The 18,670-nt window shown below is 62.4% G+C and overlaps 1 protein-coding gene across 1 annotated transcript in view; it reads left to right on the plus strand.

Annotated features, from left to right (window-relative positions):
* LOC140403362 (oncoprotein-induced transcript 3 protein-like) overlaps positions 1-18,670 on the plus strand; it is a 110,043-nt gene that overhangs the window by 70,473 nt on the left and 20,900 nt on the right. The gene's annotated exons all lie outside the window — the stretch shown is intronic.

Consider the following 18,670-nt stretch of genomic DNA (forward strand, 5'->3'; position numbering starts at 1 on the left):
ACCCAGCACACACCCACCCAGGACGGGCATACCCAGCACACACCTACCCAGGACACACCCACCCAGGACGGACACACCCAGCACACACCTACCCAGCACACACCTACCCAGCACACACACACCCAGCACACACCTACCCAGGACACACCCACCCAGGACGGACACACCCAGCACACACACACCCAGGTCACACCTACCCAGCACACACCTACCCAGCACACACCTACCCAGGACACACCCACCCAGGACGGACACACCCAGCGCACACACACCCAGCACACACCTACCCAGGACACACCCACCCAGGACGGACACACCCAGCACACACCTACCCAGGACGGACACACCCAGGACACACACACCCAGGACGGACACACCCAGCACACACCTTCCCAGCACACACACACCCAGCACACACACACCCAGGATGGACTCACCCAGCACACACCTACACAGCACACACCTACCCAGCACACACACACCCAGGACACACCTACCCAGGACACACACCCCCAGCACACACACACCCAGCACCCACCCAGCACACACCCACCCAGCACACAGACACCCAGCACACACCTACCCAACACACACACACCCAGAACACACACACACAGCACACACACACCCAGCACCCACCCACCCAGCACACACCTACCCACGACACACCTACCCAGCACAAACCCACCCAGCACTCACACACCCAGCACACACACACCCAGCACACCCCCACCCAGCACCCACACACCCAGCACCCACCTACCCAGCACACACCCACCCAGCACACACCCACCCAGCACACACCTACCCAGGACACACCTACCCAGGACACACCCACCCAGGACACACCCACCCAGCACAAACCCACCCAGCAAACACACACCCAGCACACACACACCCAGCACACACCCACCCAGCACCCACACACCCAGCACCCACCTACCCAGCACACACCCACCCAGCACACACTCACCCAGCACACACCTACCCAGGACACACCTACCCAGGACACATCCACCCAGGACACACCCACCCAGCACAAACCCACCCAGCACACACCTACCCAGCACACACCCACCCAGCACCCACACACCCAGCGCACACCCACTCAGCACACACCTACCCAGCACACACCCACCCAGCACAAACCCACCCAGCACAAACCCACCCAGCACACACAGACCCAGCACACACACACCCAGGACACACCTATCCAGGACACACCCACCCAGCACACAACCACCCAGCACACACCTACCCAGCACACACACACCCAGCACACACACACCCAGCACACACCCACCCAGGACACACCCACCCATGCAGCACACACCTGCCCAGCACACACCTACCCAGAACACACCTTCTCAGCACACACACACCCAGCACACACCCGCCCAGCACACACACACCCTGCACACACCCACCCAGCACACACACCCAGCACACACCCACCCAGCACACACACCCAGCACACACACACCCAGCACACACCTACCCAGCACACACCTACCCAGCACACACCTACCCAGAACACACCGACCCAGCACACACACGCCCAGCACACACACAACCATCACACACCCACCCATCACACACCCACCCAGCACACACCTACCCAGCACACACACACCCAGCACACACACACACCCAGCACACACCTACCCAGGACACACCTACCCAGCACACACCTACCCAGCACACACCCACACAGCACACACCTACACAGCACACACGTACCCATCACACAGACACCAGCTCAAACCTACACAGCACACACACACCCATGTCACACCTACCCAGCACACACCTACCCAGCACACACACCTATCACACACACACCCAGCTCACACCTACACAGCACACACCCACCTAGCACACACCTACCCAGCACACACCTACCCAGCACACACACACCTACCCAGAACACACACACCCAGGACACACCCACCCAGCACACACCCATCCAGGACACACACAAACAGCACACACCTACCCAGGACACACCCACCCAGCACACACCGACCCAGCACACACCTACCAACACACACACCCAGCACACACACACCCAGCACACACACACACAGCACACACCTACCCAGCACACACCCACCCAGCACACACACACCCAGCACACACACACACAGCACACACCTACCCAGTACACACCCACATAGCACCCACCCACCCAGCACACCCCGACCCAGCACACACACACGCCCAGCACACACCTACCCAGCACACACACACACAGCACACACCCACCCAGCACACACACACCCAGCACACACCCACCCAGCACACACCCACCCAGCACACACACACCCAGCACACAAACACTCAGCACACACACACCCAGCACACACACACCCAGCACACACACACCCAGCACACAAACACTCAGCACACAAACACTCAGCACACACCCACCCAGCACACACCTATCCAGGACACACCCACCCAGGACACACCCACCCAGCACACACCTACCCAGCACACACACACCCAGGACACATCCACCCAGGACGGACACACCCAGCACACACCCACCCAGCACACACACGCCCAGCACACACCCACCCAGCACACACACACCCAGCACACACCCACCCAAGAAGGACACACCCAGCACACACACACCCAGCACACACACACCCAGCACACACACACCCAGGACACATCCACCCAGGACACACCCACCCAGCACACACCCACCCAAGACGGACACACCCAGCACACACACACACAGCACACACACACCCAGGACACATCCACCCAGGACACACCCACCCAGCACACACACGCCCAGCACACACCCACCCAGCACACACACACCCAGCACACACACACCCAGGACACACCTACCCAGCACACACACACCCAGGACACACCTACCCAGCACACACCTACCCAGCACACACCTACCCTGCACACACACACCCAGCACACACCCACCCAGCACACACACACCCAGCAAACACCCACCCAGCACACACACACCCAGCACACACCTACCCAGCACACACCTACCCTGCACACACACACCCAGCACACACCAACCCAGCACACACACACCCAGCAAACACCCACCCAGCACACACCCACCCATCACACACCTACCCAGCACACACGTACCCTGCACACACACACCCAGCACACACACACCCAGCACACACACACCCAGCAAACACCCACCCAGCACACACCCACCCATCACACACCTACCCAGCACACACCTACCCTGCACACACACACCAAGCACACACCCACCCATCACACACCCACACAGCACACATCTACCCAGCACACACCCACACAGCACACACCTGCCCATCACACACCAACCCAGGACACACACACCCAGCACACACCCACCAGGACACCCCCACCCAGCACACACCTACACAGGACACACCTACACAGGACACACCCACCTAGCACCCACCCACCAAGGACAAACACACCCAGCACACACACACCCACGCAGGACACACATACCCAGCACACACCCACCCAGCACACACCCACCCAGGGCACACCCACCCAGGTTGGACACACCCAGCACACACACACCGAGCACACACCCACGCAGCACACACACACCCAGGACACACCTACACAGGACACACCTACCCTGCACACACCCACCCAGCACACACCCACCCAGCACACACACACCCAGCACACACCTACCCAGCACACACACACCCAGCACACACACACCCAGCACACACCTACCCTGCACACACCCACCCAGCACACACCCACCCAGCACACACCCACCCAGCACACACCTACCCAGCACACACCTACCCAGCACAAACCCACACACACACCCAGCACACACCTACACAGGACACACACACCCAGCAGACACACACCCAGCACTCACACACCCAGGACACACACACCCAGCACACACACACCCAGCACACACACACCCAGGACACACCCACCCAGCACACACACACATAGCACACACACACCCAGCTCACACCTACACAGCACACACCCACCCAGCACATACCCACCCAGCACACACCTACCCAGCACTCACCCACCCAGCACACACCCACCCAGCACACACACACCCAGCACACACCTACCCAGGACACACCTACCCAGCTCACACCTACACAGCACACACCCACCCAGCACACACACACGCAGCACACACTTACCCAGCACACACCCACACAGCACACACACACCCAGCACACACCTACCCAGGACACACCTACCCAGCACACACCTACCCAGCACACACCCACCCAGGACACAACCACCCAGGACGGACACACCCAGAACACACACACCCGTACACACCCACCCAGCACACACCCACATAGCACACACCCACCCAGGACACACACACCCAGCACACACCCACCAAGGACACACACACCCAGCACACACACACCCAGCACACTCACACCGAGCACACATACACACAGGACACACCCACCCAGCACACACCCATCCAGGACACACCCACCCAGGACGGACACACCCAGCACACACACACCCAGCACACAATCACCTAGCACACACATACCCAGGACACACCCACGCAGGACACACCCACCCAGGACACACCCACCCAGCACACACACACCCAGGACACACACACCCAGGACACACCCACCCAGCACCCACCCACCCAACACACACACACCCAGCACACACCTACCCATGACACACCTATGCAGGACACACACACACACCACACACACTCAGGACACACCCACCGAGCACACACCCAACCAGCACACACCCACCCAGCACACCTACCCAGGACACACACACCCAGCACACACCCACCCAGCACACACACACCCAGGACACACCTACCCAGCACACACCCACCCAGCACACACCTACGCAGCACACACCTACGCAGCACACACACACCCAGCACACACCCACCCAGCACACACCCACCCAGCACACACCCACCCAGCACACACCCACCCAGCACACACACACCCAGCACACACACACCCAGCACACACCTACCCAGCACACACACACCCAGCACACACACACCCAGGACAAACCTACACAGGACACACCTACCCTGCACACACCCACCCAGCACACACCCACCCAGCACACACCCACCCAGCACACACCTACCCAGCACACACCTACCCAGCACAAACCCACACACACACCCAGCACACACCTACACAGGACACACACACCCAGCAGCCACACACCCAGCACTCACACACCCAGGACACACACACCCAGCACACACACACCCAGCACACACACACCCAGGACACACCCACCCAGCACACACACACATAGCACACACACACCCAGCTCACACCTACACAGCACACACCCACCCAGCACACACCCACCCAGCACACACCTACCCAGCACACACCCACCCAGCACACACCCACCCAGCACACACCTACCCAGGACACACCTACCCAGCTCACACCTACACAGCACACACCCACCCAGCACACACACACCCAGCACACACCTACACAGCACACACCTACCCAGCTCACACACACACACAGCTCACACCTACACAGCACACACCCACCCAGCACACACACACCCAGCACACACCTACCCAGCACACACACACCCAGCACACACACACCCAGCGCACACCTACCCAGCACACACCTACCCAGCACACACACCCATCACACACTCACCCAGCACATACGTACGCAGGACACACCTACCCAGCTCACACCGACACAGCACACACCCAACCAGCACACACCTACCCAGCACCCACACACCCAGGACACACACACCCAGCACACACCCACCCAGGACACACACGCACAGCACCCACCCACCAAGGACACACCTACCCAGGACACCCACACACAGCACCCACACACCCAGGACACACACACCCAGCACCCACCCACCCAGGACACACCTACTCAGCACCCACACACCCAATACACACACACCCAGCACCCACCCACCCACCCAGGACACACACACCCAGCACACACCTACCCAGCACACACACACCCAGCATACACATACCCATCACACACACACACAGCTCACACCTACACAGCACACATCCACCCAGCACACACACACCCAGCACACACCTACCCAGCACACACCCACCCAGCACACACACACCCAGCACAAACCTACACAGCACACACACACCCAGCACACACCCACCCAGCTTCACACCCACCAAGGACACACACACCCAGCACACACACACCCAGCACACACCCACCCAGCACACACCTACCCAGGACGGACACACACAGGACGGACACACCCAGCACACACCTACCCAGCACACACCTACCCAGCACACACCCACCCAGCACACACACACCCAGCACACACACACCCAGCACACACACACCCAGCACACACACACCCAGCATACACCCACCCAGCACACACACACCCATGCAGCACACACCTACCCAGCACACACCTACCCAGAACACACCTACCCAGCACACACACACCCAGCACAAACCCACCCATCACAAACCCACCCAGCACACACCTACCCAGCACACACACACCCAGCACACACACACACACACAGCACACACCCACCCAGCACACACCCACCCAGCACACACCTACCCAGCACACACCCACCCAGGACACGCCCACCCAGCACACACCTACACAGCACACACACACCCATCACACAGACACCAGCTCAAACCTACACAGCACACACACACCCAGGTCACACCTACCCAGCACACACCTACCCAGCACACACACACCCATCACACACACACCCATCACACACCTACCCAGGACACACCCACCCAGGACGGACACACCCAGCACACACCCACCCAGGACGGACACACCCAGCACACACCTACCCAGGACACACCCACACAGGACGGACACACCCAGCACTCACCTACCCAGCACACACACACCCAGGTCACACCTACCCAGCACACACACACACACACAGCTCACACCTACACAGCACACACCTACCCAGCTCTCACACACCGATCACACACACACCCAGCTCACACTTACACAGCACACACCCACCCAGCACACACACACCCAACACACACCTACCCAGCACACACACACACACATAGCTCACACCTACACAGCACACACCTACCCAGCTCACACACACACACAGCTCACACCTACACAGCACACACCCACCCAGCACACACACACCCAGCACACACCTACCCAGCACACACACACCCAGCACACACACACCCAGCACACACCTACCCAGCACACACCTACCCAGCACACACCTACCCAGCACACACACCCATCACACACTCACCCAGCACATACGTACGCAGGACACACCTACCCAGCTCACACCGACACAGCACACACCCAACCAGCACACACCTACCCAGCACCCACACACCCAGGACACACACACCCAGCACACACCCACCCAGGACACACACGCACAGCACCCACCCACCAAGGACACACCTACCCAGGACACCCACACACAGCACCCACACACCCAGGACACACACACCCAGCACCCACCCACCCAGGACACACCTACTCAGCACCCACACACCCAATACACACACACCCAGCACCAACCCACCCAGGACACACACACCCAGGACACACACAACCAGCACCCACACACCCAGCACACACACCCAGCACCCACACACCCACAACACAACTACCCAGGACACACACACCCAGGACACACACACCCAGCACACACCTACCCAGCACCCACACACCCAACACACACACACCCAGCAAACACCTACCCAGCACACACCCACCAGCACCCACACACCCAGCACACACCTACCCAGCACACACCTACCCAGCACACACCCACCCAGGACACACCTACCCAGGACGGGCACACCCAGGACACACCCACCCAGGACACACCCAACCAGCACACACACACCCAGCACACACCTACCCAGCACACACCTACCCAGCACACACCCACCCAGCACACACCCACCCAGGACACACCTACCCAGGACGGGCACACCCAGGACACACACACCCAGCACACACACACCCAGCACACACACACCCAGCACACACCTACCCAGCACACACCTACCCAGCACACACCCACCCAGGACGGGCATACCCAGCACACACCTACCCAGGACACACCCACCCAGGACGGACACACCCAGCACACACCTACCCAGCACACACCTACCCAGCACACACACACCCAGCACACACCTACCCAGGACACACCCACCCAGGACGGACACACCCAGCACACACACACCCAGGTCACACCTACCCAGCACACACCTACCCAGCACACACCTACCCAGGACACACCCACCCAGGACGGACACACCCAGCGCACACACACCCAGCACACACCTACCCAGGACACACCCACCCAGGACGGACACACCCAGCACACACCTACCCAGGACGGACACACCCAGGACACACACACCCAGGACGGACACACCCAGCACACACCTTCCCAGCACACACACACCCAGCACACACACACCCAGGATGGACTCACCCAGCACACACCTACACAGCACACACCTACCCAGCACACACACACCCAGGACACACCTACCCAGGACACACACCCCCAGCACACACACACCCAGCACCCACCCAGCACACACCCACCCAGCACACAGACACCCAGCACACACCTACCCAACACACACACACCCAGAACACACACACACAGCACACACACACCCAGCACCCACCCACCCAGCACACACCTACCCACGACACACCTACCCAGCACAAACCCACCCAGCACTCACACACCCAGCACACACACACCTAGCACACCCCCACCCAGCACCCACACACCCAGCACCCACCTACCCAGCACACACCCACCCAGCACACACCCACCCAGCACACACCTACCCAGGACACACCTACCCAGGACACACCCACCCAGGACACACCCACCCAGCACAAACCCACCCAGCAAACACACACCCAGCACACACACACCCAGCACACACCCACCCAGCACCCACACACCCAGCACCCACCTACCCAGCACACACCCACCCAGCACACACTCACCCAGCACACACCTACCCAGGACACACCTACCCAGGACACATCCACCCAGGACACACCCACCCAGCACAAACCCACCCAGCACACACCTACCCAGCACACACCCACCCAGCACCCACACACCCAGCGCACACCCACTCAGCACACACCTACCCAGCACACACCCACCCAGCACAAACCCACCCAGCACAAACCCACCCAGCACACACAGACCCAGCACACACACACCCAGGACACACCTATCCAGGACACACCCACCCAGCACACAACCACCCAGCACACACCTACCCAGCACACACACACCCAGCACACACACACCCAGCACACACACACCCAGGACACACCCACCCATGCAGCACACACCTGCCCAGCACACACCTACCCAGAACACACCTTCTCAGCACACACACACCCAGCACACACCCGCCCAGCACACACACACCCTGCACACACCCACCCAGCACACACACCCAGCACACACCCACCCAGCACACACACCCAGCACACACACACCCAGCACACACCTACCCAGCACACACCTACCCAGCACACACCTACCCAGAACACACCGACCCAGCACACACACGCCCAGCACACACACAACCATCACACACCCACCCATCACACACCCACCCAGCACACACCTACCCAGCACACACACACCCAGCACACACACACACCCAGCACACACCTACCCAGGACACACCTACCCAGCACACACCTACCCAGCACACACCCACACAGCACACACCTACACAGCACACACGTACCCATCACACAGACACCAGCTCAAACCTACACAGCACACACACACCCATGTCACACCTACCCAGCACACACCTACCCAGCACACACACCTATCACACACACACCCAGCTCACACCTACACAGCACACACCCACCTAGCACACACCTACCCAGCACACACCTACCCAGCACACACACACCCAGCACACACCTACCCAGAACACACACACCCAGGACACACCCACCCAGCACACACCCATCCAGGACACACACAAACAGCACACACCTACCCAGGACACACCCACCCAGCACACACCGACCCAGCACACACCTACCAACACACACACCCAGCACACACACACCCAGCACACACACACACAGCACACACCTACCCAGCACACACCCACCCAGCACACACACACCCAGCACACACACACACAGCACACACCTACCCAGTACACACCCACATAGCACCCACCCACCCAGCACACCCCGACCCAGCACACACACACGCCCAGCACACACCTACCCAGCACACACACACACAGCACACACCCACCCAGCACACACACACCCAGCACACACCCACCCAGCACACACCCACCCAGCACACACACACCCAGCACACAAACACTCAGCACACACACACCCAGCACACACACACCCAGCACACACACACCCAGCACACAAACACTCAGCACACAAACACTCAGCACACACCCACCCAGCACACACCTATCCAGGACACACCCACCCAGGACACACCCACCCAGCACACACCTACCCAGCACACACACACCCAGGACACATCCACCCAGGACGGACACACCCAGCACACACCCACCCAGCACACACACGCCCAGCACACACCCACCCAGCACACACACACCCAGCACACACCCACCCAAGAAGGACACACCCAGCACACACACACCCAGCACACACACACCCAGCACACACACACCCAGGACACATCCACCCAGGACACACCCACCCAGCACACACCCACCCAAGACGGACACACCCAGCACACACACACACAGCACACACACACCCAGGACACATCCACCCAGGACACACCCACCCAGCACACACACGCCCAGCACACACCCACCCAGCACACACACACCCAGCACACACACACCCAGGACACACCTACCCAGCACACACACACCCAGGACACACCTACCCAGCACACACCTACCCAGCACACACCTACCCTGCACACACACACCCAGCACACACCCACCCAGCACACACACACCCAGCAAACACCCACCCAGCACACACACACCCAGCACACACCTACCCAGCACACACCTACCCTGCACACACACACCCAGCACACACCAACCCAGCACACACACACCCAGCAAACACCCACCCAGCACACACCCACCCATCACACACCTACCCAGCACACACGTACCCTGCACACACACACCCAGCACACACACACCCAGCACACACACACCCAGCAAACACCCACCCAGCACACACCCACCCATCACACACCTACCCAGCACACACCTACCCTGCACACACACACCAAGCACACACCCACCCATCACACACCCACACAGCACACATCTACCCAGCACACACCCACACAGCACACACCTGCCCATCACACACCAACCCAGGACACACACACCCAGCACACACCCACCAGGACACCCCCACCCAGCACACACCTACACAGGACACACCTACACAGGACACACCCACCTAGCACCCACCCACCAAGGACAAACACACCCAGCACACACACACCCACGCAGGACACACATACCCAGCACACACCCACCCAGCACACACCCACCCAGGGCACACCCACCCAGGTTGGACACACCCAGCACACACACACCGAGCACACACCCACGCAGCACACACACACCCAGGACACACCTACACAGGACACACCTACCCTGCACACACCCACCCAGCACACACCCACCCAGCACACACACACCCAGCACACACCTACCCAGCACACACACACCCAGCACACACACACCCAGCACACACACACCCAGCACACACCTACCCTGCACACACCCACCCAGCACACACCCACCCAGCACACACCCACCCAGCACACACCTACCCAGCACACACCTACCCAGCACAAACCCACACACACACCCAGCACACACCTACACAGGACACACACACCCAGCAGACACACACCCAGCACTCACACACCCAGGACACACACACCCAGCACACACACACCCAGCACACACACACCCAGGACACACCCACCCAGCACACACACACATAGCACACACACACCCAGCTCACACCTACACAGCACACACCCACCCAGCACATACCCACCCAGCACACACCTACCCAGCACTCACCCACCCAGCACACACCCACCCAGCACACACACACTCAGCACACACCTACCCAGGACACACCTACCCAGCTCACACCTACACAGCACACACCCACCCAGCACACACACACGCAGCACACACTTACCCAGCACACACCCACCCAGCACACACACACCCAGCACACACCTACCCAGGACACACCTACCCAGCACACACCTACCCAGCACACACCCACCCAGGACACAACCACCCAGGACGGACACACCCAGAACACACACACCCGTACACACCCACCCAGCACACACCCACATAGCACACACCCACCCAGGACACACACACCCAGCACACACCCACCAAGGACACACACACCCAGCACACACACACCCAGCACACTCACACCGAGCACACATACACACAGGACACACCCACCCAGCACACACCCATCCAGGACACACCCACCCAGGACGGACACACCCAGCACACACACACCCAGCACACAATCACCTAGCACACACATACCCAGGACACACCCACGCAGGACACACCCACCCAGGACACACCCACCCAGCACACACACACCCAGGACACACCCACCCAGCACCCACCCACCCAACACACACACACCCAGCACACACCTACCCATGACACACCTATGCAGGACACACACACACACCACACACACTCAGGACACACCCACCGAGCACACACCCAACCAGCACACACCCACCCAGCACACCTACCCAGGACACACACACCCAGCACACACCCACCCAGCACACACACACCCAGGACACACCTACCCAGCACACACCCACCCAGCACACACCTACGCAGCACACACACACCCAGCACACACCCACCCAGCACACACCCACCCAGCACACACCCACCCAGCACACACCCACCCAGCACACACACACCCAGCACACACCTACCCAGCACACACACACCCAGCACACACACACCCAGGACACACCTACACAGGACACACCTACCCTGCACACACCCACCCAGCACACACCCACCCAGCACACACCCACCCAGCACACACCTACCCAGCACACACCTACCCAGCACAAACCCACACACACACCCAGCACACACCTACACAGGACACACACACCCAGCAGCCACACACCCAGCACTCACACACCCAGGACACACACACCCAGCACACACACACCCAGCACACACACACCCAGGACACACCCACCCAGCACACACACACATAGCACACACACACCCAGCTCACACCTACACAGCACACACCCACCCAGCACACACCCACCCAGCACACACCTACCCAGCACACACCCACCCAGCACACACCCACCCAGCACACACCTACCCAGGACACACCTACCCAGCTCACACCTACACAGCACACACCCACCCAGCACACACACACCCAGCACACACCTACCCAGCACACACCCACCCAGCACACACACACCCAGCACACACCTACCCAGGACACACCTACCCAGCACACAACTACCCAGCACACACACACCCAGCACACGCCTACCCAGCACACACCCACCCAGGACACAACCACCCAGGACGGACACACCCAGAACACACACACCCGTACACACCCACCCAGCACACACCCACATAGCACACACCCACCCAGGACACACACACCCAGCACACACCCACCAAGGACACACACACCCAGCACACACACACCCAGCACACTCACACCGAGCACACATACACCCAGGACACACCCACCCAGCACACACCCATCCAGGACACACCCACCCAGGACGGACACACCCAGCACACACACACCCAGCACACAATCACCTAGCACACACATACCCAGGACACACCCACGAAGGACACACCCACCCAGGACACACCCACCCAGCACACACACACCCAGGACACACCCACCCAGCACCCACCCGCCCAGCACACACACACCCAGCACCCACCCACCCAACACACACACACCCAGCACACACCTACCCATGACACACCCACCCAGCACACACCCATCCAGGACACACCCACCCAGGACGGACACACCCAGCACACACACACCCAGCACACAATCACCTAGCACACACATACCCAGGACACACCCACGAAGGACACACCCACCCAGGACACACCCACCCAGCACACACACACCCAGGACACACCCACCCAGCACCCACCCGCCCAGCACACACACACCCAGCACCCACCCACCCAACACACACACACCCAGCACACACCTACCCATGACACACCTATGCAGGACACACACACACACCACACACACTCAGGACACACCCACCGAGCACACACCCAACCAGCACACACCCACCCAGCACACCTACCCAGGACACACACACCCAGCACACACCCACCCAGCACACACACACCCAGGACACACCTACCCAGCACACACCCACCCAGCACACACCTACGCAGCACACACACACCCAGCACACACCCACCCAGCACACACCCACCCAGCACACACCCACCCAGCACACACCCACCCAGCACACACCCACCCAGCACACACACACCCAGCACACACCTACCCAGCACACACACACCCAGCACACACACACCCAGGACACACCTACACAGGACACACCTACCCTGCACACACCCACCCAGCACACACCCACCCAGCACACACCCACCCAGCACACACCTACCCAGCACACACCTACCCAGCACAAACCCACACACACACCCAGCACACACCTACACAGGACACACACACCCAGCAGCCACACACCCAGCACTCACACACCCAGGACACACACACCCAGCACACACACACCCAGCACACACACACCCAGGACACACCCACCCAGCACACACACACATAGCACACACACACCCAGCTCACACCTACACAGCACACACCCACCCAGCACACACCCACCCAGCACACACCTACCCAGCACACACCCACCCAGCACACACCCACCCAGCACACACCTACCCAGGAAATACCTACCCAGCTCACACCTACACAGCACACACCCACCCAGCACACACACACCCAGCACACACCTACCCAGCACACACCCACCCAGCACACACACACCCAGCACACACCTACCCAGGACACACCTACCCAGCACACAACTACCCAGCACACACACACCCAGCACACGCCTACCCAGCACACACCCACCCAGGACACAACCACCCAGGACGGACACACCCAGAACACACACACCCGTACACACCCACCCAGCACACACCCACATAGCACACACCCACCCAGGACACACACACCCAGCACACACCCACCAAGGACACACACACCCAGCACACACACACCCAGCACACTCACACCGAGCACACATACACCCAGGACACACCCACCCAGCACACACCCATCCAGGACACACCCACCCAGGACGGACACACCCAGCACACACACACCCAGCACACAATCACCTAGCACACACATACCTAGGACACACCCACGCAGGACACACCCACCCAGGACACACCCACCCAGCACACACACACCCAGGACACACCCACCCAGCACCCACCCGCCCAGCACACACACACCCAGCACCCACCCACCCAACACACACACACCCAGCACACACCTACCCATGACACACCTATGCAGGACACACACACACACCACACACACTCAGGACACACCCACCGAGCACACACCCAACCAGCACACACCCACCCAGCACACCTACCCAGGACACACACACCCAGCACACACCCACCCAGCACACACACACCCAGGACACACCTACCCAGCACACACCCACCCAGCACACACCTACGCAGCACACACACACCCAGCACACACCCACCCAGCACACACCCACCCAGCACACACCCACCCAGCACACACCCACCCAGCACACACCCACCCAGCACACACCCACCCAGCACACACACACCCAGCACACACACACCCAGCACACACTAACCCAGGACACATCCACCCAGGACACAACCACCCAGGACGGACACACCCAGCACACACCCACCCCGGCACTCGCTCCCCCCCACCCCGGCTCTCCCCCCCCCCCCCACACCGGCACTCGCCCCCCCCCCCTCCCCGGCACTCGCACCCCCCTCCCCGGCACACGCCCCCCCTCCCCGGCACTCGTCCTCTCCTCCCCGGCACTCGCCCTCTCCTCCCCGGCACTCGCCCTCTCCTCCCCGGCACTCGCCCCCTCCTCCCCGGCACTCGCCCTCTCCGCCCCGGCACTCGCCCTCTCCTCCCCGGCACTCGCCCTCTCCTCCCCGGCACTCGCCCTCTTTCCTCCCGGCACTCGCCCTCTCCGCCCCGGCACTCGCCCTCTCCGCCCCGACACTCGCCCTCCCCTCCCCGGCACTCGCCCTCTCCGCCCCGACACTCGCCCTCTCCTCCCCGGCACTCGCCCTCTCCTCCCCGGCACTCGCCCACTCCACCCCGGCACTCGCCCTCTTTCCTCCCGGCACTCGCCCTCTCCGCCCCGACACTCGCCCTCTCCTCCCGGCACTCGCCCTCTCCGCCCCGACACTCGCCCTCTCCTCCCCGGCACTCGCCCTCTCCTCCCCGGCACTCGCCCTCTCCTCCCCGGCACTCGCCCTCTCCTCCCCGGCACTCGCCCTCTCCTCCCGGCACTCGCCCTCTCCGCCCCGACACTCGCCCTCTCCTCCCCGGCACTCGCCCTCTCCACCCCGGCACTCGCCCTCTTTCCTCCCGGCACTCGCCCTCTCCGCCCCGACACTCGCCCTCTCCTCCCCGACACTCGCCCTCTCCTCCCCGGCACTCGCCCTCTCCTCCCCGGCACTCGCCCTCTCCTCCCCGACACTCGCCCTCTCCTCCCCGACACTCGCCCTCTCCTCCCCGACACTCGCCCACTCCACCACGGCACTCGCCCTCCCCTCCCCGGCACTCGCCCTCTTTCCTCCCGGCACTCGCCCTCTCCGCCCCGACACTCGCCCTCTCCTCCCCGACACTCGCCCTCTCCTCCCCGGCACTCGCCCTCTCCTCCCCGGCTCTCGCCCTCTTTCCTCCCGGCACTCGCCCTCTCCGCCCCGACACTCGCCCTCTCCTCCCCGACACTCGCCCTCTCCTCCCCGGCACTCGCCCTCTCCTCCCCGACACTCGCCCTCTCCTCCCCGACACTCGCCCTCCCCTCCCCGGCACTCGCCCCCTCCTCCCCGACACTCGCCCTCTCCTCCCCGGCACTCGCCCTCTCCTCCCCGACACTCGCCCTCTCCTCCCCGACACTCGCCCTCCCCTCCCCGACACTCGCCCTCCCCTCCCCGGCACTCGCCCCCTCCTCCCCTGCATTCGCCCCCTCCTCCCCGGCACACCCCCCCCTCCTCGGTACTCACCCTCCCCTCCCCGGCACTCGCCCTCTACCCCCGGCACTCCCTCTCTCCTTCCCGGCACTCGCCCCCTCCTCCCCGGCATTCGCCTCTTCCTCCCCGGCATTCGCCCCCTCCTCCACGGCACACCACCCTCTCCCCGGTACTCACCCTCCCCACCCCGGCACTCGCCCTCTCCTCCCCGGCACTCACCCTCTCCCCTCCCGGCACTCGTCCTCTCCTCCCCAGCACTCGCCCCCTCCTCCCCGGCACTCGCCCCCTCCTCCCCGGCACTCGCCCCCTCCTCCCTGGCACTCGCCCCCTCCTCCCCGGCACTCGCCCCCTCCTCCCCGGCACTCGCCCCCTCCTCCCCGGCACTCGCCCTCTCCGCCCCGACACTCGCCCTCTCCCACCCGGCACTCGCCCTCTACACCCCTGCACTCGCCCCCTCCTCCCCGGCACTCGCCCTCTCCCCCCGGCACTCGCCCCCTCCTCCCCGGCACTCGCCCTCTCCTCCCCGGCACTCGCCCCCTCCTCCCCGGCACTCGCCCTCTCCCACCCGGCATTCGCCCTCTACACCCCTGCACTCGCCCCCTCCTCCCCGGCACTCGCCCTCTCCCCCCGGCACTCGCCCTCTCCTCCCCGGCACTCGCCCTCTCCTCCCCGGCACTCGCCCTCTCCTCCCCGGCACTCACCCACTCCACCCCGGCACTCGCCCACTCCACCCCGGCACTCGCCCTCTCCTCCCCGGCACTCGCCCTCTCCTCCCCGGCACTCGCCCTCTCCTCCCCGGCACTCGCCCTCTCCTCCCCGGGATTTTTAGGGGGCCGGAGAATTCGGCAGCAGCCGGGGGCGGGATTCACTCCTGTCCCCGGCAATTCTCCGACTCGGCGGGGGGTCGGAGAATCCCGTCCCCTGTATTTTCATCAAGCTTTTGATGAACTCACCAACAGGAGGTTGGTCACAAACTATAGCAATGGGATAGGAGACAAGATACTGACACAGGCTCAGGACTGGTTAACAGGCAGAAAACAGAGAGCGGGAATAAAGGGCTCATTCTGACAGTGACAGCCTCTGACGAGTGGGGCCCACAAGGATCAGTACTCAGGGCCCCAGCTGTTCACAATATAGATCAATGTCACCTTTCCAAGATTGTGGAAGGCACAACATGAGTGGGAATGTGAGTTGTGAGGAAGATGCAAAGCTGTTTCAAGGGGATTTGG

The sequence above is a fragment of the Scyliorhinus torazame genome, chromosome 27 (assembly GCF_047496885.1).
Source record: "Scyliorhinus torazame isolate Kashiwa2021f chromosome 27, sScyTor2.1, whole genome shotgun sequence".
NCBI lineage: Eukaryota > Metazoa > Chordata > Chondrichthyes > Carcharhiniformes > Scyliorhinidae > Scyliorhinus > Scyliorhinus torazame.